We start from the raw sequence: 23,377 nt of genomic DNA, 5'->3' as shown, positions 1-23,377 counted from the left end.
TTTTTATCAGACAAGATCACATTCTGGAGACTTCTGCACTGAAGTCTGCTTTGCAGTTCACACTTTCCCTTTCTGATTAAACTCTTAAGAATGGAACATTCCATAAAAATGGTTTCTTTTTAGATCCTTTGGTTTTTCCCATCTGGTAGAAGCTTTAATTATTACTTTGCTCCCTGAATTTCAGTGAGTGTTCTGAGCTCCATGTATTTCAGTGTCAGTATAGGAGTTTTAAATTTTTCCTTATTATTATTTCTTATTATTTAGCTTTTCAATCCTACTATTCACCTAGATAGTTAGACACTAGTGTCTTTTAAGCTCACCTGAAAAAGGTGGTCTCCAAAACAAAAAACAATTTCTAGATGCATTTGCTTAACACAAAGAGCAGCATTACCATCTTCCTTCTGAAGACAACATTTTAAGAGTACTCAGAACTTGTGGGAACGATGGTGACTCTTGTCTGATTTGCTGCAGTAAAAGCATTGCATGTTAACTGGATGTCTACCAAGCCTTCTCAGTATTTAGTTCTGCTACAGGCACAATTGGTGAGTTATCAGTTTCTATTACTGTCTTTAGCAATGTCAAGAATTCAAGCTCAAGGTAACAGGAAGCTCGTAACTGTTTTACTGGCCACTATAATTTATTTTCTGGACAGGGCATATCATCAAATTGAGTAATAAACATTGAGTGCCATCTAGTGTATATATAATAGTACATGGACAAAAGCAGCCTAGGAAAGTCTAAAGATCCTTGTGATAGTTCATATAAAAAAAAAAAAACAAACCAAACAAAAAACAAAAAGTGTAGAAAAGGTCACTTTATCTGAAACAGGAATAATTTAATTAAATTACAGTATCTCAATAAAAAAACATTTAAATATATTTCAGATTAGAGAGAGAGATACAGGGACACAAAACTATTGGAGTGTCATGCAAATTACTTCTGTAGGTTGAGCTCATTAAACACACCAGGAGTTCTTTGTGTTCTCTTATTCTCCACGTGATTTCCCAGTGTACCACCTTCTCATTCCACTTTATGTCTTAGAACAGTTAAGCCATTTACAACTTGTAATTTGCTAAATTACCCCTGTGCTTTCCTTCTGGGAGAGAAGTAAATCTTAAATGAGATGTTGGGCAGGGTTAAAATCTATTATATTGCTCCGGTGCTTTGATCTACAGGCAATTATAATCCTGGTAGGTGTCAAATTAACTTATCAATTGCCATGGTTTTCTTGGTCCCACACATCCATTTCCAAGTTTCCTGTTTTCAAAAAAACAATAGGACCCTTCCCACTCATATTTGCACTATTTTATCAAAGAATGGTTGCACTATAGCCACGCAAACAGACATATTGCAGAAAAATGCCACAGGTGTGAATGTAAATCCTTGCTTCACTTTGGACAATGAAGAATTCAAACATATAAAGCTGAAGTTTAACCATCTATTGGAACTTCTTAGGTGATAGGTGTTTATCTAAAGTGATAGCTAGTATAGTTTGAAATGGCAAAAAGGTAACTTAACAGTTTCGTCATAAACATATAGTATCTCATAAGTATCTTTTTGAACAGAAGCTGGATGTATACAATACTCACACTGATATATTTGTCCAGTTTTTGTTTACATGATTCAATATATATCACTTCTCATTTCATCTTACAGATGTGAAAAATTTAGCTATGGAGCTGGTTAACGGTATCTGAAGACATCTATAGGTGCATTTCCAAATTTAGTATAATTTCATTTAACATCTAGTTGAGCTTTCTTCAGAAAGTTTCTTCAGTCTGCACCACTAGGTGCTCCAAAAGCCTGGATGAGACAATGTCATTAGAGATTCCATAAAATCTTTTATGATGAACAAGTTTCTATGTCACTGTGTTAAAAGAAGTAATAACTCGAAAACTTCTATAAAGCCACCGAGAAGGTCTCCAAGTTGCCCAACAAATTACAGAATATGGAATCTGTGCTTTTAGAAGAAAATTACGCACTTGAAAGGATAAATGGCTCTTGAAGTATTTGTTAAGTGTGGTATACTACATATAGATTACAAGTACAAAGATAGACAGAAAAGCTACTTACTGCTTTCAGCAGCAATTATTGATGAAGCTGTTCCTGTTTGTACACCGGAAGTGAAAAGGACAGAAAGAACTATTGCAACCAAGTTTACTGACTCTGAGCTGCAGTTCCTTGCTGTACCTTACTATGCAAGGAGGCTGGTGGAGAAAACAGAGACACACACACCCCCAAACCTGCTTAAAATTCTGTATATATACTGAACCCAGTTATATAGTAAAAGATAATATTGCAGCAGCTAAAATGTGGGGAACTGCAAATACAAGAGCAGCACTCTTCCTCCACCAGAGGAGGTGGGGACCTCCTGCTGCAGATACCCCATGGCATTGGCCAGGTGCAGCACCCTTACCCAGGGAAACAGGCCTGGAGTGATCCTGGTCCCTGTCTTCTGCCTCTGTTCCTGCAGGGGCTGTGGCTGACGTTTTTTCAGCTGGTTGCTATCTCTGTGTTTTTATGCTATACAGGTTGTTTTACATTGGAGCCAGTTTCTGCTCAGCTCTCAGGACTGCATTGATTTAGTGAGCAGTAACGTAGCAATTGTCCTTTCTGCAGTTGCCCAAGAACAGCCCTACACTTGCACTGTCAGTTCCTCTGATATAAACCTAGCCTTGGGTTCTTGGTACAGACCAGATGAAGGGTGAAAAACTGACAAGCAAGTATTATTTTACAGTGACAGGCCTGGTTTTGTTCATTAAAAGTGTAATTTCTGTTGTCCTTAAGGTGAAAAACATTTCTTTCTTTCCAGAGAAATTATCTTCATCCATGAAAGGCATATAAAATGAACTAGAGAAATACATCTGTCAGAAATCAAAGACTTATTTTAGATTAGTATAATATACTAGACATTGTCATAATTGGCAGTTCATTATATATTTGTGTATTTGAGGGACAACTTGCTAGAAGTAGTGTAGTGTTAAAAACAGGCTTAGCATCTGAATGGAAATCAGCATGTCACCAAGTAAGTAAAAGAGAGTTACTCTTGAGACATCAATATACCAGGTGAGAGTGAGTCATGTCTCATGGCTGAATCACAACTTAGAAAAGACTACGTGTCTTCCTCACACCAATAAAACAGTAAGAGCCCTTCAGCCTGTGAGATAAAGCAGAACAATTGACAAACTTATTTGATGAAAGCTTGGTTGCCATAGAGAGACAAAGTAATTCCTCAAGACAGCTTTTGCTGGGAAGGAGAGGTAAAGAAATAAATATGATAAGAGGTAGTTATCTTTGAGGTGGAAGAAAAGGTCATGATTTTTATAACAATTTAGGAGAGGGGTAGAAAATAACAGAAACATGAAAATAACAGAAACATGAAAATAACAGAAACATAAGGACTTAGAGATCAGATTTCTTTTTCAGAAATACATATCTTTCCTATGTGACCTTTTACAGAGGTTTTTGAATGGTTATCCAGACATGAGAGGGACTGTGACACAGGATACACTACATGATAAATGAATATGACATGGCACTTTCTCCAGAAATTATCGCTAGACGTTCACTCTCCAGTACATAGAAGAAGATTCCTATACTAACACTGATAGATACAGAGACAAGTGCATCATGGAAGGAGAAGTCCTATCAATCTCTTGCCCTAGGACTTCAAAATTGGAAATAATACATAGAAAGTAGCATCATAGTTTTGCCTCTGCTGCCTGCAAGCTTCAGAAAGACAATGGACCTTCACCACTATAGCTGTGGGGAGCTGAGAGAGTTGCACTGCCTAGAACAAATCAATCCTGAGGCCTTGCAAACTCAGAACAAAGCTTTAATAAGCTTTAATACTGCCTTTAAGTATTTCTCGAAAATTTTCATTAAAAACAAAGACAATCACTACTCTTTTGTTGATTGGTCAAAATGAATTTACCAATAAGGCTTATTATGCATAAATATGGTTCTTGTCAGCTGTGACAATACCACTGTTAAAATAAGTATAACTTATAAACTGACAAGAAATTTGTAATATATAAAAACAAGACTGTGGGTAGGTATCTCCAAGATATCTGGACTTCGTCATTTCATGCCTTTCAATAGCTTAGGTTTTGACTTGGGTCACTGTCTAAAAAATCTGAAACAAGAAACCATGGTGGTTGTAGGAAATTGACTAAAATGCATAATGAATTTAGCAAAGATGGATGAATAGATTGATGCCACTGGGAGATTATGAGCTATGCTTGACAGTAGCTCCTTGTAAGGGGCAGCATCACAAAGAAAATATTATGCTTGGAATAGGCTGTGTGACAGATTTCAGTTGAATCAGCTGCTAAAGTCTGGATAGAGAAAAGATGGTTTAGGTTATTCTTTTGAGTTTCTAAGTGGTAGAGACTGTGCCATACCCAGCTCAAAGTTCTACATATATCACATCTACTCTAGAATAGACAACCTGGGATCTGTCTTAAAAGGGTCTCTATGACACCTGCTAAAAAAGCAGCCAGACCCTGTAAATAACCTGGTTCCCAGGGTGACTGAGGTCACTCACATGCTGCTAAGAGCAGCAGTGCTCCAGGACTGCAGGCTGCTCCCATGGCTCAGATTAAAAAGCTTTGGCTGCCAAGCTAGGGCTGTTTCAGCAGTGCAATTTGGCAGATCCTTTCATGACCATATAACTTATTTTAGAAAACTCTCCATTAAATCAACAAATGTGCAGCAAATCTAAAAAAATCCAGATGTTAGTTGCCTGAAAAATATTTACAACTAGTAAATTAATTAGAGCATATAAAAATATATAATGTAATATTTTGAATATAATATTAAATAATTATGTTAGCAAAAATAGAACTAATGAGACTGTTCTAAATTAGTTTTCTCTTTTTTTATGTCAAATTCTTTTCTAAGAGTCTGGCAAATGACAATACCTTTTGCTAGTTATCATTTCTGCTTTGTATCAGTTCAGATTTTGTAAAATACAGGTAAGGAGTTTACTGGGGACTTTTTACAGTTAACATATTTGAAAATGAACAGTAAAATGCAAGTTACAAGGAAAGATGCAGAGCGTGTGCAATTCAAGTTGACCATTCTTATTTGCTACAAAATGCTGCTTTAGTGGATGGGTAGCTTTACAGTTAAGGAGGGTCTGGAAAGGTTCCAAGTCTCCCAGAGCAGTCATGTTTTCTTTGAGTGCTTTGCAGACCCATATTAATCCTGAAATCAAGCATGCTCCTTTATGTATCAATCCAAAATATCTGTCTGTTCTTTACACTATTAGCTCATAAGAGCTGTCAATGTTTGGATCAACCTTATTATCTGTATTCTGTAACTCACACTAGTTTCAAAATATTAATTAATAATAAAAAATAGACTAAACCAAGGAAGCAAAACACTGGATTTTGTATTTGATTTAATTATACGTGAGTGGTTTTTTATACAGAAAACAAACAAACAAGTATGAAAAAGCTCTTAAAACCTGAGAAATTTAAGAAGCTCCCAAAACTGAAACCGTTGCAGGGCTCCATACTGTATGGGTTGATTTTCTCTTAATTTTTAGTTTTTAAGGTTTAAAATATCTGTGTATCAGTGTTAAAACATGTGCTGCTTTCCTGTTGAATAGAACACAAATCCACATTTTCTGGAGTTACGGCACCATCTCCTGGCAAGTTGGAGTGTTCTCTCTTAAACGAGAATGATAAAATTTGTCAAAAAAAATTGATGTAACATACTCTTGATCAAACCCAAAAGGGTGTCTAGAGGCTTCCTCTGAAGTTTCCCTCTCCAGCTCATTTCAGTTACCAGAATTCACAACTGTTTGTGGTAAAATTGGGAATGGAGGAGCACATCCCTATGATGTGCAGCTTTTTACCAAAAGAAAAATGAAAACAGAATCAGAAATATTGATGAATTTTTGAAGAGTCTCAGAAACAGTTTCTGTTTGGTAGATGTGCAGAGAGATACCTCCTTTTACTTAAAATATGCGTTATGATATAGTGGAACTTTACTGTGAAAAGCAACAGACTTTTCTCCCTTTTCTTCCTCAGTCAAGTCTTCTCTTACACCTTCATGAAGTCATGGAATAGTCAAATCGACATCCAACTAGGTATAGGTAAGTGGTTTGAGATTAGAAAGTATGTGTTACCACATGAACAGGATGTCATAACGTTTCTTGCAATACTTAGGGCTGTGCTTTACGCTTCAGGTTCCACAGAGCCATCAAAGCACATCAGACACAAATTTCTAAGGTCCCTTCTTGCAGAAATTATCATTTGACCCCGTGGATTCTTCAACAGTATGATTCCACAAATTTTTTATTTTGAAATTTTATTTTTGAGATAATTTAATTTCTTATGGATCTGGGAAAAAAAATTACTGGTGAAAGAAGAAACAGAAACACAAAGAAAGTGATAAGTTTCTGGTCTCTGATTAATTATTTTTTTTGACACGGAAGTCACTGTCACATCTTCACAGACACCAGTAGTCTGTTAAATTAATGTTAATGTTTCTTGAAGCTGCAGAAGTGATAACATTAAAATAATGTTGCAAGGTAGCAGTATGAGTATTAAATGGAAAAACCATTAAACGGCAATTTTTTTAAGGAAAATATTTGATTATTGTAAAATGTACACATTATTTGGATGAAATTGCTTTGGTAGAAGAGACAAAAGAATACTAAGATCTCTTACTATCCTAATTTGTGTGATTTGCCTCCATTTGGTTCCATTTTGTGCAAGCTGAATCAAAAGAAGATATAGGATAATTTTATTAACATATATTAAAAACAAGCTTTTGTTAGATATACTCATTTATCAGTGGGGCATATTTTCTCATGCTTATGACCAAAGGTAAGTGTAACAGCAGTGATGTGAGATACCCAAGGCTTCTGTCAGCACCTTCATATCCACTCTTTGGGCATTTTCTCACACAACTGTATTTTGCAACGCATGAAGAATGGGTGAATTTTCTTATTAAAATGCTAAAATATTGTTCAATGTTTAGAATTTGTCAGTATTTCAGTTTATTACATCTTCTCTGTACAGACAATGCTAGGAATTTAATTTTGAAAAGGTAGCCTGTAATCTTTCACTTAAAAGTGAAAAAAATCATTTACAATTCAGAATTTTATGTGGATTTTTCTGTTTGTCTATATACCAAAGCATTTTAAAAGCTATCCTGAGCATCAAGACCATAACAAGATCTCTTGCTACCTTTTTAGATTGTCTGAAATATAAGAAGTACTGCTCACATGTTTGAATTGCCCCATCTCCATGGTAAAGAAAGAGCAAACCTTTTTAACAGCCACATGGCACTGTAAACTGACATGGACAGATCTTTCTTTTTCCTTGTTTTTTAGTCATGGTCCATAATAGAAACTAGCATCATTAAAAAACAAACCAAACCAAATTGTTCATAGAATAGAATTTACTTTTTTGATTGAAAATATAAAATTTACCTGGGCTGGTAAGACAATTTCTAATCTTCTAAACATTTCTGAAATAGTTTCAGACTTCTGACAGAAGATAGGCTTCTAACTTGGTAAATTGGTCTATGAGATTTAGTTTTTCACTCAGCAATCAATCATCAAAATTCTACAAAATTCTTCCTGCAGAATCACACAGCATCCAGTCATGGGGAACTGGAACATACTGCAATATCTAGATCTATCTACATATAGATATATTCCCAATAGTTCTTTGTCTGAAATCAGGTGGAAATATCAGTAAAGCAGTGCTGAAATACATATCCTTAAGCATATGTTTCACTAATGGATTTTCATTTATGTTTACAAGTCAAGTTTGCTAGCATTTGAGTGGTTGTACCCATAAAATTGTAATTTAAAAGTATTTTTGGTACAATTCATGTAACTTAAAATAGGGTACCTGGTTCTGAACTTCACTTGCATTACTTTTGGCATAGATAGGGGATGGGAAAGGTGGTAGATGGAGTCACAACTTTGTTTTAATTCCTCTATCCCAGCTCTGAGAAGAAATAACTGTCTTGCCAGCTGCTCACTCTTCTGGCAAATCCTGTTCTAGCACAGAAATCCTCAGACAATCCTTCAATGTATTTATATTTTATCTTCATAAAAACTGTTAATGCTTTTTCATTTGCCTTGCAGAAGTGTGTGTGTCTTTGAGAGTGCTTGTAAGTAGTTAATGTTGTAATGTTAATTTTTAAAAGGTATGTTTTTCCCATGATTTTCTAAATCCTCACTTTAGCCTGACAAGAATGGCACTTTGCACTCACTCACAGTGAGTTTTTGCATCATTGCTTTCAGCTGCACATCCTGGAACTTCCAAAGGAGATTTCTGCACACCTGGCTTTTGAAATTTAGTCCCATTATCACTGCTGAGCTTCTTGGGCTGTCTGCAACCCCTCCAGCTTGTAAAAATGAACACTATGGGCTAGCACAGGACCTCAGAAATACATTCCACTTTATTTGTGTTAAGTACATCTCTCAAAATTCTTGACCTAAAGAATTTCCTACTCTTTTTTAACTAAAAGAGTAATTTTAATTTAATTAAGATTGAATTTTTAGATCCACTTGCAGATTTTGCTGCTTTCTAAAAGGAAGAGTGGTTTCCACGTAAATAGAAATATAAAATTATAGTTGTGCCTAAATAAAATATTAAATTTTTTTCGGTAGAACTAAACTCCTGTCTCACCAGATAGGGGAGGGTAGCTTCTCCCCGTGAAGTGTGCTATCAGTTCCAAAATTACTTACGTGTCTTGCCAAATACGTGATGAGGAAACCGAAGGACGATGCTGCTTTCGCTGCTGCCATCTGCTGCTTCCTTTAAAATCAACATCCTTTCAGTGTCAAAAAAGAAATTCGGTCTGGAGCTTAAGCTTCTGATTTTCACAAATAGTAACAAAAGATGTAAGAACTGTACTTATAACTGATCTTTATTTTAAATAATAAATAAAAATCATTTAATTCTGTTCTTTAGGTGCGTACACCACTGTTAAAAACATTTAAAATCCGTGGCAATTAATAGTGCCTGCACACATTTTACATAAAATAGGTATTAATGTTTCCTTTTAGTTTATAATTTTATAATTTTTTTTCTTTTTAACTTTATTGCCGTATTGATATTACCTTAAAATGTAGTCATACTGTCTTCAACTGATGTTTTCTAAAGAAAGATGAAAGCTTGTATTGGTGGGGAGTGCTCCAGATTTCTGTAGCCCCTGGGTGTTCTTCCTCAGAGAGTTTACTACCTCCTTTTTTCCTTATTCTTATATCTCTAGGCTGTTGCCTAGTCAGCATTCTTCATATTCTTTTGAAGTTTAAATTAAGGTTTTCTGACCATGGATGAAATGTATCTGATACTGGAAAGGTACCACAGATCCAAGACTATAATTAATAAGTATATTAAAAAATCAGTTCAGAACACCAGGGAATCTTGCTAATAATATGTTTTATACAAATAAAAATAGCTGTTTAGAATTGTTAATATTGTTCTTGTTAACACAGAATGAAATCATCAATTTCTACACATTTTCCTGTATATTTGTATATATTTAGTAATTTTACCTATTTATCACTACTGTTTCATTAAAGTTGTGTAGTTTAGTTTCCAACCCATAAGTCTCTCTTCCTTATTCTCTCTCCTTTCTCTATCAAGGAGAGAGAGAGATTAATAGAGAGCGTCTGTTATTCGGTTTAATTGCCGGGCCAGTGTTAAACCGTGACAGATTGATTGGCGCCCAACGTGGGGCCCGAGCTAATTGGCTCGAGTCCAGTTTAAATTTTGACTAAATTGCCTGAACAGTTTGAATTCCAACTCCAGTGAAAGAATGGCTTTCCTGAGCTGGAATCAGACCTTGTTCTTTGGAAATTTCACAGGGTTGGAGATTAAACCAATCGTGCCGTACCTTTGGTATTTAGGGTATGCAATCTGTCTTTTCGCAGCTGGAATTGCTGTTACTTTGTGGTTTGTCTTTCGTAAGAGCTGCTTAAGAACCATCATTGCAATATTGTCCTCAATACTGGTGTATATCATGGTGCATGGTGCAGTAGTGTTTCATACAGAGATAAAAAACTTGGTTGGTAATTACACTCCCAGTTTTAATTTGGAAAATTATACCATTCCATCGTATTTTGGGCTGACTCCACCTGATTTTAGTAACAGTAGCATTTCATCTCTCAATCTTTTAGTGGGTGTTGTTAATTTCTCTCATATATTGGTGAGGAGTAACACAAAAACCACAGTAATGAGATTGAGTATGCCTTTTCGGAGGCCGAGAGTTGCTGTTCGGAGAGTGAGAGCTGCTCCTCGTACAGAGAGCACCCCCACTCCTGCCTGCACAGCCGCTTCTCGCCCCCCCTCACGCAAGGGCACAACTCAGATAAGGCCGGCCAGCATCGCCAGTGTTTCTGCTTCAGCTCCAGTTGCTGTGTCTACTCCCACAGACACTGCTGCTGCTCAGAAAACAAGCCCTGCTGCTGCCACTGCTGCAGATGCCTCAGCCTCTCCCCCTCAGCCCACACAGTTACTTGTTAACCCTGTAACTAGGAGAAAAGGAAAACAAGGGAAATCAGAAACGAGCCGTAACCCTTCCAAGTCTGAACAAGATGACCAGGTGATAGAGGAAATAGAGGATAATGGCTCTCCTCCCAGACCAGGTAGAGCAGCTAGTGCAGAGTCAGATGAGGACTCAGACTCAGAATCTGCTCAGCTCTATTCCATGAGAGACTTGCGTACTCTGAGAAAAGATTTCAGCCGTTTTCCAGGTGAACCACTTCTCTCTTGGTTACTCCGATGCTGGAACGAGGGGGCTGCTACCATAACATTAACTCAGAAGGAAGCCAGGCAGTTGGGATCCCTGGCCAAAGATGCAGGTATTGATCGGGCATTTGGGGAAAAGGCTGGAACTACCAGCCTGTGGAAACGACTCTTGTCAGCTGTAAAGGAGAGATATCCCTATAAAGAGGAAATAGACTGCCCACAGATCAAAGCACGCAACCTTGGAAAAGCTATCAGGTATCTCGAAGAATTGGCTGTGCGAGACGTGATCTATAATAATGATGACATTGAAGATCCCTATCACGTACCATGCCCTAAACCTATGATGCAAAGGTTTGTGCATGCTGCACCACCACCTTTTAATCATACACTATCAGTAATGCTATGGGTTCCTGCAGAGACAGATACAACTGTGGGTGATGTGATTAAAACTGTACGAGAGTGTGAAGATGCTGTCATAGCCCCTTGTCGGGCCTGGGTCTCAGCTATCAAGAGAGCATCTGAGGAATGGCATTCACCCCTTTCTCCTCAGACAGACGGAGGACGCCGCATTGCAGCCATTAAGAGGAGACGCCCTCCTATGAGACAGAATCGAGAGAAACAGAAATCAGCAAGAGGGACCCTATGGGTAATCCTGTGTGAGTGTGGGGAGGACATGAAAAAGTGGGACAAAAAACCTACTGCTGCCCTACAGGACCGAGTGATTGAGTTGATAAGTAAGCTAAAGGCAAAAGGAGGTCCTTCTAAAAAGATGGCTGCTCAAGTCTCCAGTGTAGAGTTACCCAATCCAAAAATGCTGGTGACTCAAGATCCCTGCACATCAGGTGTGAGTACTGGGGATGCAAGCTCCAGTAATGCACATACTGACAATGCTGTATGTGCTCAAGCTTAGAGGTGCCCTGCCTCCAGCCAGGTGGAGGAGAGGGACAACCGAATCTATTGGATTGTGTGGATTCGATGGCCTGGCACATTAGAGCCACAAAAGTATAAAGCCTTGGTGGACACTGGTGCACAGTGCACCCTAATGCCATCGAATCAGAAAGGCACAGACTCCGTCACTATTTCTGGAGTGACGGGGGGATCTAAAGAACTGACTATTGTGAAGGCTGATGTGAGCCTCACTGGAATAAAGTGGCATAAACACCCAATAGTGACTGGTCCAGATGCTCCGTGCATCCTTGGCATAGACTACCTCAAGGGAGGTGATTTCGAGGACCCGAAAGGGTACCGCTGGTCCTTTGGTACTGCAGCTATTAAGACTGAGAATGCAGAATGGCTGCATTCTTTGTTTGGCCTTTCAGATAAATCCTTTGTAGTGGGATTGCTGAGGACTACAAACCAGCGTCTGCCAACTGCTACTTCAGTAGTGCATCGTAGACAATATCGTGTCAACAGAGATGCTGTGGTCCCCATTCACAAGCTGATCCGGCAATTAGAGAGCCAAGGAGTGATCAGCAAGACTCATTCACCCTTCAACAGTCCTGTATGGCCAGTGAAAAAGCCAAATGGAGAGTGGAGGCTGACAGTGGACTATCGTGCCCTGAATGAGGTTACACCACCACTAAGCGCTGCTGTGCCGGACATACTAGAACTTCAGTACGAGCTGGAGTCAAAGGCAGCCAGGTGGTATGCTACTATTGATATTGCTAATGCATTTTTTGCTATTCCTATAGCACCAGAATGCAGAGCACAGTTTGCCTTCACCTGGAGAGGTGTTCAGTACACTTGGAATCGACTGCCCCAGGGGTGGAAACACAGTCCTACCATCTGCCATGGACTGATCCATGATACCTTGGAAAAGGGTGGAGCTCCAGAACATCTACAGTACATCGATGACATCATTGTATGGGGTGACTCAGCAAAGGAAGTCTACGAGAAAGGTAAGAAGATAATTGAAATCCTTCTAGAGGCTGGTTTTGCTATTAAAAGGAGCAAGGTTAAGGGACCTGCACAAGAGATACAGTTTCTGGGAGTTAAGTGGCAAGATGGACGTCGCCACATCCCAATGGACGTGATTAACAAAATAACTGCTATGGCCCCACCAACTACCAAAAAGGAAACTCAGTCCTTCTTAGGAACTGTTGGTTTCTGGAGAATGCATATTCCTTTATATAATCAGGTTGTGAAACCTCTCTATGAGGTTACCCAGAAGAAGAAAGACTTTAAATGGGGCTCAGAACAACAAGCTGCTTTTGAGAATATTAAACAAGAGATTGTGCAGGCAATGGCCCTTGGACCAATTCAAACAGGGCCAGACATCAAAAATATTCTTTACACCGGAGATGGAGGTGATGGTCCTTCATGGAGCCTCTGGCAGAAAGCTCCAGGAGAGACTCGAGGCCGACCTCTAGGATTTTGGGGTCGAAACTACAAAGGCTCTGAAGCCAACTACACAGCTGCTGAAAAAGAGATACTGGCCGCATACGAAGGAGTTAGAGCTGCTTCAGAAGTGATTGGTACTGAAGCACAGCTCCTCCTAGTGCCACGATTACCTGTACTAGGTTTTATGTACACAGGTAGAGAATCTTCCCATCATGCTACCGATGCTACCTGGAGTAAATGGATTGCTTTACTCTCACAGAGAGCTAGGATAGGAAGACTTAATCGTCCAGGAATTGTAGAAGCAATAACACATTGGCCAGAAGGCAAACACTTTGGAATGCCACCAGGAAAAGTGGTAAAACGGGCTGAAGAAGCCCCACCATACGACCAGCTACCAGAGAATGAAAAACAATATGCTCTTTTCACTGATGGATCCTGTCGTCTGGTAGGAGGCCATCGAAGGTGGAAAGCTGCTGTATGGAATCCTACACGACTAGTTGCAAAAACAGATGAAGGAGATGGTGAATCAAGTCAATTTGCAGAGGTAAAAGCCATCCAATTGGCTTTGGACATTGCTGAACAAGAAAAGTGGCCGAGACTTTATCTCTATACTGACTCATGGATGGTAGCAAATGCCTTATGGGGTTGGTTAAAGCAGTGGAAGCAAAACAACTGGCAACGTAGAGATAAACCTATCTGGGCTGCTGAACTTTGGAAAGACATTGCTACTAGGTTAGAGAAACTTGATGTAAAAGTGCGTCACGTAGATGCCCACGTACCTTCATATCGAGCTACCGAGGAACATCGAAACAACCAACGAGCAGATGAGGCTGCTCAAGTGTTCTAAATAGATCTGGACTGGGACCATAAAGGTGAACTATTTTTGGCCAAATGGGCCCACAATGCTTCAGGTCATCAAGGCAGGGATGGAACATATCGATGGGCTCGTGACCGAGGGGTGGATTTATCTTTGGACTCTATTGCGCAGGTTATCCACGATTGTGACATATGTGCTGCAATTAAGCAAGCTAAAAGGTTGAAACCTCTATGGTATGAAGGGAGATGGTCAAAATATAGGTATGGGGAGGCCTGGCAAGTCGACTACATCACATTGCCTCAAACTCGCCAGGGTAAGCGCTATGTGCTTACAATGGTGGAGGCAAGTACAGGATGGCTGGAAACATATCCTGTGCCTCATGCCACAGCCCGGAACACTATCCTGGGCCTAGAGAAACAAGTCTTGTGGAGACATGGTACACCAGAGAGAATTGAGTCAGATAATGGAACTCATTTCAAAAATAGTCTCATAAATAACTGGGCCAAAGAACATGGTATTGAGTGGATATACCATATTCCCTATCATGCACCAGCCTCAGGTAAAATTGAAAGGTACAATGGTCTGTTAAAAACTACCTTAAAAGCAATGGGTGGTGGAACTTTCAAAAATTGGGACAAGCACTTAGCAAAAGCCACCTGGTTAGTTAATACCAGGGGTTCCATCAATCGAGCTGGTCCTGCTCAGTCAGATCTTCTACACACAGTAGATGGAGACAAAGTGCCTGTGGTGCATGAGAAGAATCTGCTAGGGAAAACAGTTTGGATTTATCCTGCCTCGGGCAAAGGCAAACCCATTCGTGGGGTTGCTTTCGCTCAAGGGTCTGGACACACTTGGTGGGTGATGATGAAAGATGGAGAAGTACAATGTGTACCACAAGGGAATCTAACACTAGGTGAGAATTCCTAATTTCTGCTTGTCTAGTTTAATCAGTAATGCATGGACTCTTTGGGAGTCATGAACTTGTATCCCACCATAACTAGTTATGTGAACTGTTGCATAAACTAACAGTGTTCTATGAGTGTTTTTCAGGATGATTTTGTGGTGATGAAGCCAGAACTAGGTTCATCGGCTGGCATCCAGTAACTTCCTTGAAATTACCATCTGCAACCTGCAACTTGTGGACCATGGACATGAACTGTGAAGACTGGTCCTTCTTTTGAGAATCTGCTACAATAGATGAACATCTGCAATTGTAGACTGAATTACTTAGTGAATTTTAGCACTGAGAGATAGTAATAATTTGTGTATAGATGTGTTTAAGGATAAGAGTTAGTAATGATTGGAGCACGACGCAAATGGTATGGAATAAGGGGTGGAATGTCCTGGCTTGGACCAGGATAAAGGTGGTTTTCTGTTTCTGTACTTTTGCTTTTAGCTAAGTCCCTTGTAAGTAGTTGCATTTGCTGAAATTAACAGCAAGTTTCTCATACAGTGTGTGTGCTTTTAGGACTGATAACACTTGATGTTTATAGTTACTGCTAAAGACTGGTATGCAGAGCCAAGGACACAGAGGCCCCACCTGAACCCTCCTTTAGGGAGGAACGGGCAAGATAGATGCCAGAATTGACCAAACAGAGTATTCCATCCCATATACGTCACACTCAGTATAAATTTGAGGCATCACGTGGGCCGAGCCAGATCTTTTCCTGCTTCCCTTCCTCCCCGGCATCCTGGAAGGATCCTGTCTGTTCATCTGCCTGTGGTCCTGATCCGTGCCAGCCCATATCTGTGTGTTCCTGCCTCCGGTTCCCAACTGCTGCCGACTCCAGGAGTCCAGCCTGGACTTTCCCAGGGCTGCCCTACAGCCTCGGTGGTGACGTGAGAGTTATTGGGGGAAAGGAGGGAGGAATGTGGTTTCCATTTTCCTGTATATTTGTATATATTTAGTAATTTTTCCTATTTATCACTACTGTTTCATTAAAGTTGTGTAGTTTAGTTTCCAACCCATAAGTCTCTCTTCCTTATTCTCTCTCCTTTCTCTATCAAGGAGAGAGAGAGATTAATAGAGAGCGTCTGTTATTCGGTTTAATTGCCGGGCCAGTGTTAAACCGTGACAACCTTTAGTTTTCATACTCTCACTTCTACTCTCATTTATAAACATAAAAAGTATTATCTTAAAAAACCTGGGCTTACGACTACTGAAGTATTTTTAAAAGCCCATACTGCATCTGTGTCAGGTTCCTTGCAAGGGTAGCTCTTTAGCAGTGTGAATGTACAGGAATACTGATATACATTTAGATATATCACTTCCACAAGGACCTATCACTTCTACAAGGATCTCTCAAGGTGAGTAGTACTTTCTAACATGAGGTCAACTGGGACAATGTATTTAATGAACACTTTCTCTCTTAAAAAAGAAGATCCCACCTAATTTTTTATCAAAGCTTAATTAATCTACAACATATATTTTTAAAATAGGGATAATGTATTACTAAACTTTCAGTATTAGTCTCAGTGCTACCCTGGATATTGAGCAATGCTGTAAATGGCACAGGCTCTGTGCGATAGGTGCTACACCAGGTGATAAATTCCACCAGGGTCCTTCAGTCACTGGCTTCCATCTTTAAACATCAGACAAAAGGTATCCAGTGCACAGGCTCTGCACATCACACGTAGAACTGAGCTTCAGAAATGGTGACTGAGAACAATCTATTTAAAGTTCTCGTCCATTAGATATTTCGCTTTACAAAGTAAATATTTAAATAGGACTGACTGGGAAGGACCAGACTGGCAAACCAAGTCTCAGCAGAGTTTTGCTTTATTCATGTAGGGACCTTCTCAGATTCAAATCAATGATTTCTGCACAGCCTGAGCTCACCCCAGCTGCCAAATGGATGGTCCAAACCATGTCCAACCCAGATACAAGGGCTCTGGGTGTACTCAGAGATAAAGTGCCACCATCCAGTTTGATGTTCAGTGTCTGCAGCTTTAAAATGTATTAAATGTTCTTTGATAATACAGAGCTACAGTGTTAAGAAAAAGCAATAGGGTTTGTGTTTGGTTTTTTGTTTTAATTGAAAGAATGACACAATATTTTTTTTACATTTTTAAATAATTGTTTTTATTTTATGTATCTTCATATTGATCCACTCAGAGGTTAACTAATTTCTAGGTTTCTGTGTTTATTGCTTGCAGACAGAAAGCGTATCACAGCCATTAAAATAAAGATTAATTTTTTGTGTAATTGGAAAATGGCTCAAATGTACTAGAGAGATGCAAATTATTACAAGATTTAATTCCAAGGCAAAAGGGTCACTGATACTGTCTTTTTTTTCCTGTTTAGAAGCAGAGGCCTCAAGAGTATAAGGATAGCATGACATGAGGGGTTCTAAAGGCAAAAATACATATCCCATCAATCAAGAGATGCAGCCCTGATCTGGGCAGAGCCTGGCTCCACCATAGCAGAGACCATAAGGAACATGGACCCATCACATGTAAAACAACCTGTATAGCATAAAAACACAGAGATAGCAACAAGGTAAAAAAAGGGCAGCCAGAGTCCCTGCAGGAACAGAGGCAGAAGACAGGGAGCAGGATCACTCCAGGCCTCTTTCCCTGGGTAAGGGTGCTGCACCTGGCCAATGCCATGGGGTATCTGCAGCAGGAGGTCCCCACCTCCTCTGGTGGAGGAAGAGTGCTGCTCTTGTATTTGCAATTCTCCACATTTTGCTGCTGCAAGCCAGCAGTCATCACTAACATGTTAACTTTTACTTTATAACGAGGTTAAATATATCAGAATTTTAAGCAGGTGTGAGGGCATGTGTGTCTCTTTTTGGCACAGGGCTAAATCAGAGCAAACTAGGAAACACCACATCTTAAAACAAGTCAGATGGCACTGGCAAAACTGCTGCTGCTTGGAGTTGTTTCTTGGTGTTGTGATAGCAAGAGTGTTTTTAAGAGCTTCTGCAACAATTAAAAAAAATGGTGAATTTTTCTCACTTGCTGCATTATCATCGGTCAGTGATTTTAAATACAGAGAACTGAAAACCATCAGTTTAAAACTTTCAAATCTCACATTTTTTTTCCCAAATGCCAATTATTTCTTATAAAATCATCTATGGCAGATTTTACAGACCTTCTTTATTTATTCAATTTGACACATGCAAAAAAAATTCTCTCAAGAAGTTTTCAAAGTAACTCAGTTCTATCAGGAAACATTTTCCCCATGGTTATTAACATTCATGTTTGCTTTGCTCCTTTATTAACCCTATGGTCAACATTTTTTCTTTCTGTTTATCTTTTTGTTCTTATTGACCTATACATTAGCAACTACTTCATGACTTAGCTGATGATATTATGTGATTAAACTTTGCCTTTGAGAGCTTATTAGAGAGACTAATATTTCCCTTTTGAGTTTTATGTAGGCACATTGCTTTACTGTGCCCTCAAATATTTACTCTCCGTGTTGATCAAACTAAGATGTAGAAACTAAGCTTAATAATAATGATAAATAGAATTTTTCTCTCTCTTATACTTTTGAGAAGCCTCATGGCATCAGAACAACATGGTGCGAAACCACGTTCATCTTAAAGATCTTAATAAGCACCACAGCAGGAATGAGAACATCCCCGCAGAAAAACCTGGTGAAAAATCTTTCTGTGGAACAACAGTTGTAGAACCCATTAATATTAACTAAACAAAGATTACATCACATAAGCTCTGGTAGTAAAGCTGTTTAAAAGTTCTCATGCCTGCATCCCTCTATCTATAAACAATAATGAAAAGAAGAAAAATAATAACTAAATCCTACTGTGTCCTAAAGCCATGCCAGATGAGACTGAGAGAAGAATATAGTACTAACAGAGTCTTAGCTTTCAAGTCATTAATATATTTTTTTAATTTCATCTTCTGAATGCCTAGGATGGAGCAAGAATGATGTGCCCCCAGGCTGTAAAAGCTCCTCTGAATTCTCCAAGCTATTGATGAGAATGAGCCTCTTATTACCATTGTCAATTAAAGCAGAGACTGCAAGTGGCTCTGAGAAGCTACTCAAATGTGTTCAGCCCACATCTGCTTCAAAGAGAGCATGCAAGCTCTAGGCACTTGCTGTCAGCATGAATGCTTACCATGATTTAGTTGGCGTTTCCTTCCGGACTTCCTCTTTTTAAATCCAAAGAAATATTCTAGGGTTTATTAATTTGATTTTCAGAACCCTGAACTGAAATGAGATTTTCTGTATTTAACTTCCTCTTAGAGGAAGACGGTGAGTGAAGCCTATCATTTACAAAGAAAAAGATGAGAAAGTCTTGGTAACTTGAAGACCTTCGGAAAGAGACTTTCTTGTGTCTCAGCTCCTCCACCTGTGAAAGAAAAGGACTAGCACTTCCCTATTTTCTGTAGTCTGCATAGATAAAAAAGTTTGTGAATATTTATAATCATCTTTATTGTTCTTAGTAAAATTGCTTAGTATCCATACTAGGAAAAAGCATTTATTTATATTATCAGGACTTTCTTTCCAATGCCTTGTTTGACAGCATTAAAAAGTCTAAAAGTCAAATTTTGATTCCTTTAGATGCTAAAGTTCAACTCACAGAAAACAAATTTTCACTCACTTATGGAAATAGTAGTTGGGTTTAACCATTCTCTAACACCTTTACCTCTTTATTTATTCTTCTGGAAAGAATTTTAAATCCACCTCATGGAAGGTATGTTATTCTTTATTTTTTTGTATTTACTACATTCCTTTCAGCAAAATAAACTTTTGTAGTTCACAAAATAAATATTTGCATTTACTTAATTTCTTCATAGATAATAATTACTGTTTAGTTCATATTTGGAGCAGGACTTTAAATCTTTGTGCATTAACAATACACTGTCATTTTCTGATGCTGAGTGGGGGATGCTGGAGTCATTATAGCTCCTATGTGTAGGATTAACAGTGAATGTTCAAAATCCTCTATGAATCCCCTAAATTCTCAATTTAATAGATTTTTTTCATGTTCATATGTTTTTCAATGTTCATTTTTTTCATTTTTCATGTTCAACTGGCTACCTGGATTATTAAAGAAAACTACTAATGGTTTTTATTCTTAGAAAACACTCATGCAATAAATTTAGAAAATAATTTACTAATATTTTGAATGGGAGTCAATTATATTTCCAGTGGTTGTCAAGAAAGGGGCCAGTCTCTTTTCAGGCGTGCTCTGTGACAGGACAAGGGACAACAAGGGGCACCTCAATATGAGAAATGTTTTTACTGTAAAGGTGAGAGCATGAGAAGAGGCTGCCCAGAGAGGTTGTGGAGTCTCCTTCTCTAGAGTCTTTCAGGACCCATCTGGATGTGTTTCTGTGTGACCTGCCTGAGGTGACCCTGCTTTGGCAGTGGGGTTGGACTTGATGATCTCTAGAGGTCCCTTCTAAACCCTACCATTCTATGAATATGTGATTAATTACAAATTAATAATCAAAGACTTTCCATTAATAAGAGCAGGTAGAATCCTAACCCAGCAAACTGAGTGCTTTTAGAAAATTCCAGAGAACTGAAGGTCCTTCACATAGCTGTGCTGTTTTGCCATTGCTTAAATAGTGTATCTTGTCTCATAAAAAGAGGATTATAGGTGTTTTAAGCCCTGGATTAGTCCAGTCTCATCCCACTTTCACCTCAATACTGCAGCTCTTTGTCTGCTTGACTTTTGCATCCCATTTGTGGCTGATTGTCCCACTGGCTGTGTTTTTTTGGCACAGAGGCTTCTGAAGCAGAAGATGTAGCTCAGTGCAGCAACTTGGATCTCCGTGTTTTTTTCCCAGAGAAGTCCTGCACTGCAGCCTGACCCTACCTTGGCATACAGCTAAGTGAATTAGTTTAAAAACAAGAAAATTATGAACTTTGTATATGAAGGTCAAATATTTCAGCAATTAACATAACGAAAATTAAATTATACCTAATTTCTGAAACTCTACTGCTCCCTGCTGACTAGAAGGAGTCTTGTGTGTACCACAGCTAATCCAGGCACCCAGAATGTGGTGAGAAGTCTAAGGAGAGTTTTTGTTTTGACTTTGGAACTCAAGAAAGCAATGGACTAAATGCAAAGGGAAATAGGACAGAAGTGTTTAAGTTTAAATTCCTCTTTATAGCAGTTCACAGCAAACATTCCTAACCAGCATTCTAGTTTCCTTCTTGTTCATTTTTTTCTTTAATAATCCTGTTGAAGCTGAGTCCCTTAGCACTCAGACATCAAAGAAGCAAAGTTCCCAGTAGTTGCAAGAATATGTAGGCTACTGGCTCCACCACTCAACCCATCAGTATTCAGTCTTTTCAGTTTGTGATTTCCTTTTGTTTTGCTTGGTTTTGGATGCATGTCTCAAAACATAAAGTGTCATATTGGATGGGGTTCTGAGCAACCTGATCTAGTTGAAGATGTCCCTGGTCATTGCAGGGGTGCTGGACTAGATGGCCTTTAAAGCTCCCTTCTAACCCAAAATATCCTGTTCTTATTAAAAGAATTATGTTGAAGATATTTGCTACAACGTGCTAATTAGAGTCCCTGACAGTTTGAGCTCCTGAAAGGAAAGGGAGATTTGTAAAAAATCATATAATTTTTGTGACTTGGGACCTGTTTTTCAACTTTGCATGGTTGGGGAGCAGTAACTTCTGTAGACTCAAGGTCTTAGCAGTCCCTGGGAAGAAAGCCCTCCCAGAGATGTCCCAGCACACACAGGGATTCATGGTCAGTTCAATATGCCTGAAGAGCTGTGTTCCTGGGGACATTTTTAACAGTTTCTAAGTATAAATCCTAATGTCCAGACATGCTTGAGTTACTAATATAAGGGAAACCAAAATGTGTTGAGCCAACAAGTCTGTAAAACTTCTGTGAAAAGAGGACAGAGTAGAGAAGAAGGTGTCCCTGATACATGAATTCATTGGAAGAGAAAGCATGGCTGGATTTTTTTTCTGATTTGAAAAAAAAAAAAAAAAAAAAAAAAAAAAAAAAAAAAGGAAAAAAGTGCAGCAAACAGCTATTCAAGCAGTTCTAGAGGGACAAAATTGTGGTTGAAATGTAGTTGCAGCACCAGAGGATGCTGCAAGGGGCAGCATGGCCCTGAGCTGGTGCTGTTCGTTGGCAGCTTGTGGTTCTTGTCACACTGAGGAGCTGTATGATGGTTGTTAATAGCCGAGAACTGAGGGATCCATCCTCAGTGCCAAAATGCTAAGCTCGATGAATCTCTACATTTTTCAGTGACTTCTCTCTATAGAAGATTTAATTGAAGCCCTTATTTTAAAAACATTTCCAGTTTCACATTGGATGCCACACAGAGCTTCATGCTCAGACCCCCCAACAGCACTGTGAGGAAATATTTCATGCACACTCTGCACTTTGCTGAGTGCTTTAAATGAGTAAACACACATTTTTGTTAAACATTGTTAATTATTTAAAAATAAGTGTATTGTTAATTCATTCTCTTGGTGTGTGAAAGGACACTGGGATTTTTCTCTCTGTAAGGTAGTTTCCTGCAGTTAGATTCAAATGAACCTAAAGCTTCTGCAGCTGCAAATTTGTCAGCTTTTGTCCCAGAAGCTCTAAACATTTCAGAAATCCTTTCTGACCTTTTCCAGTGGGTCACTATGCTGGGCAGGAGCTTCCTCATGAAAATAAAGAGGATTTTGAGAAGTGGGTCAGATTGTCAGGTAAAGTGTTGGTTGTAGCTATCACTATTTCCTCCAAGAGAGACACTCAAAGTACCCTGAATGTTTATCTCTTTGATTAAGGCAGGTACTGGAAAGTCTGGAGTTTGGTTACTGATGGACATTAAGTAGGACTTAGCCTCTGTCACCATTATTAGCAGATAGGTTAATGTTAAAAACAGCATCTCTGTTGTCAAGGCATCCTTAAAAGTGTTGGCTATTTCCCACTATGTTATTTTTGAGAAAAGGACATCAACTGAGAGAAAACGACATCAACTGAGAGAAAACATTCCAGGCTATGTGGTCCAGTTGCCAGACTCAAGAATCAACTTATTTTATTTGGGGAGCATGACTTTTTTATTATTTGTATCAAGGAGGGAAACTACTGAAATATAAAAAATACAGGTCTAGATGCGGATCATTTAAAATGCAAGCTCTGTGGGAAAACCTCATGGATGTTTACAAGTCAGATGTTTTAGATTCAGTAATATAAAACCTATTGCAGAAAAGAAATATTCTTTATAATAAAGTTAAAAGATATTGTTTCTGGAAAATCTCTTTAGGATTTATCAGATGCTTTCTTATTCTGCTTTCATCAGGAACTTGAAAGGTACAGACTGGACACTCAAAAAAATATTGAGCCAGGCCACAATTTCAATTCATCATTGCTTTGAAATGAGGAGACAAAACTCTGTACATTCCTAAACTGTGCTGATGTATGCAAGTTTATTTGTTATTTATACAAGATGCCAGAGATTAATCTATGTGCATATAACAAGAAGCTGCATGTGGCTTCTGGTTCTGCCTTGTTTGAAGAAGGTTTGATGACCTATTTCTTATTGCAAAATG

Source organism: Calypte anna, chromosome 1 (assembly GCF_003957555.1).
Source record: "Calypte anna isolate BGI_N300 chromosome 1, bCalAnn1_v1.p, whole genome shotgun sequence".
NCBI classification, from domain to species: domain Eukaryota; kingdom Metazoa; phylum Chordata; class Aves; order Apodiformes; family Trochilidae; genus Calypte; species Calypte anna.
The sequence above is the reverse complement of the archived record's forward strand: the minus strand, read 5'-3'. Positions refer to the sequence as shown.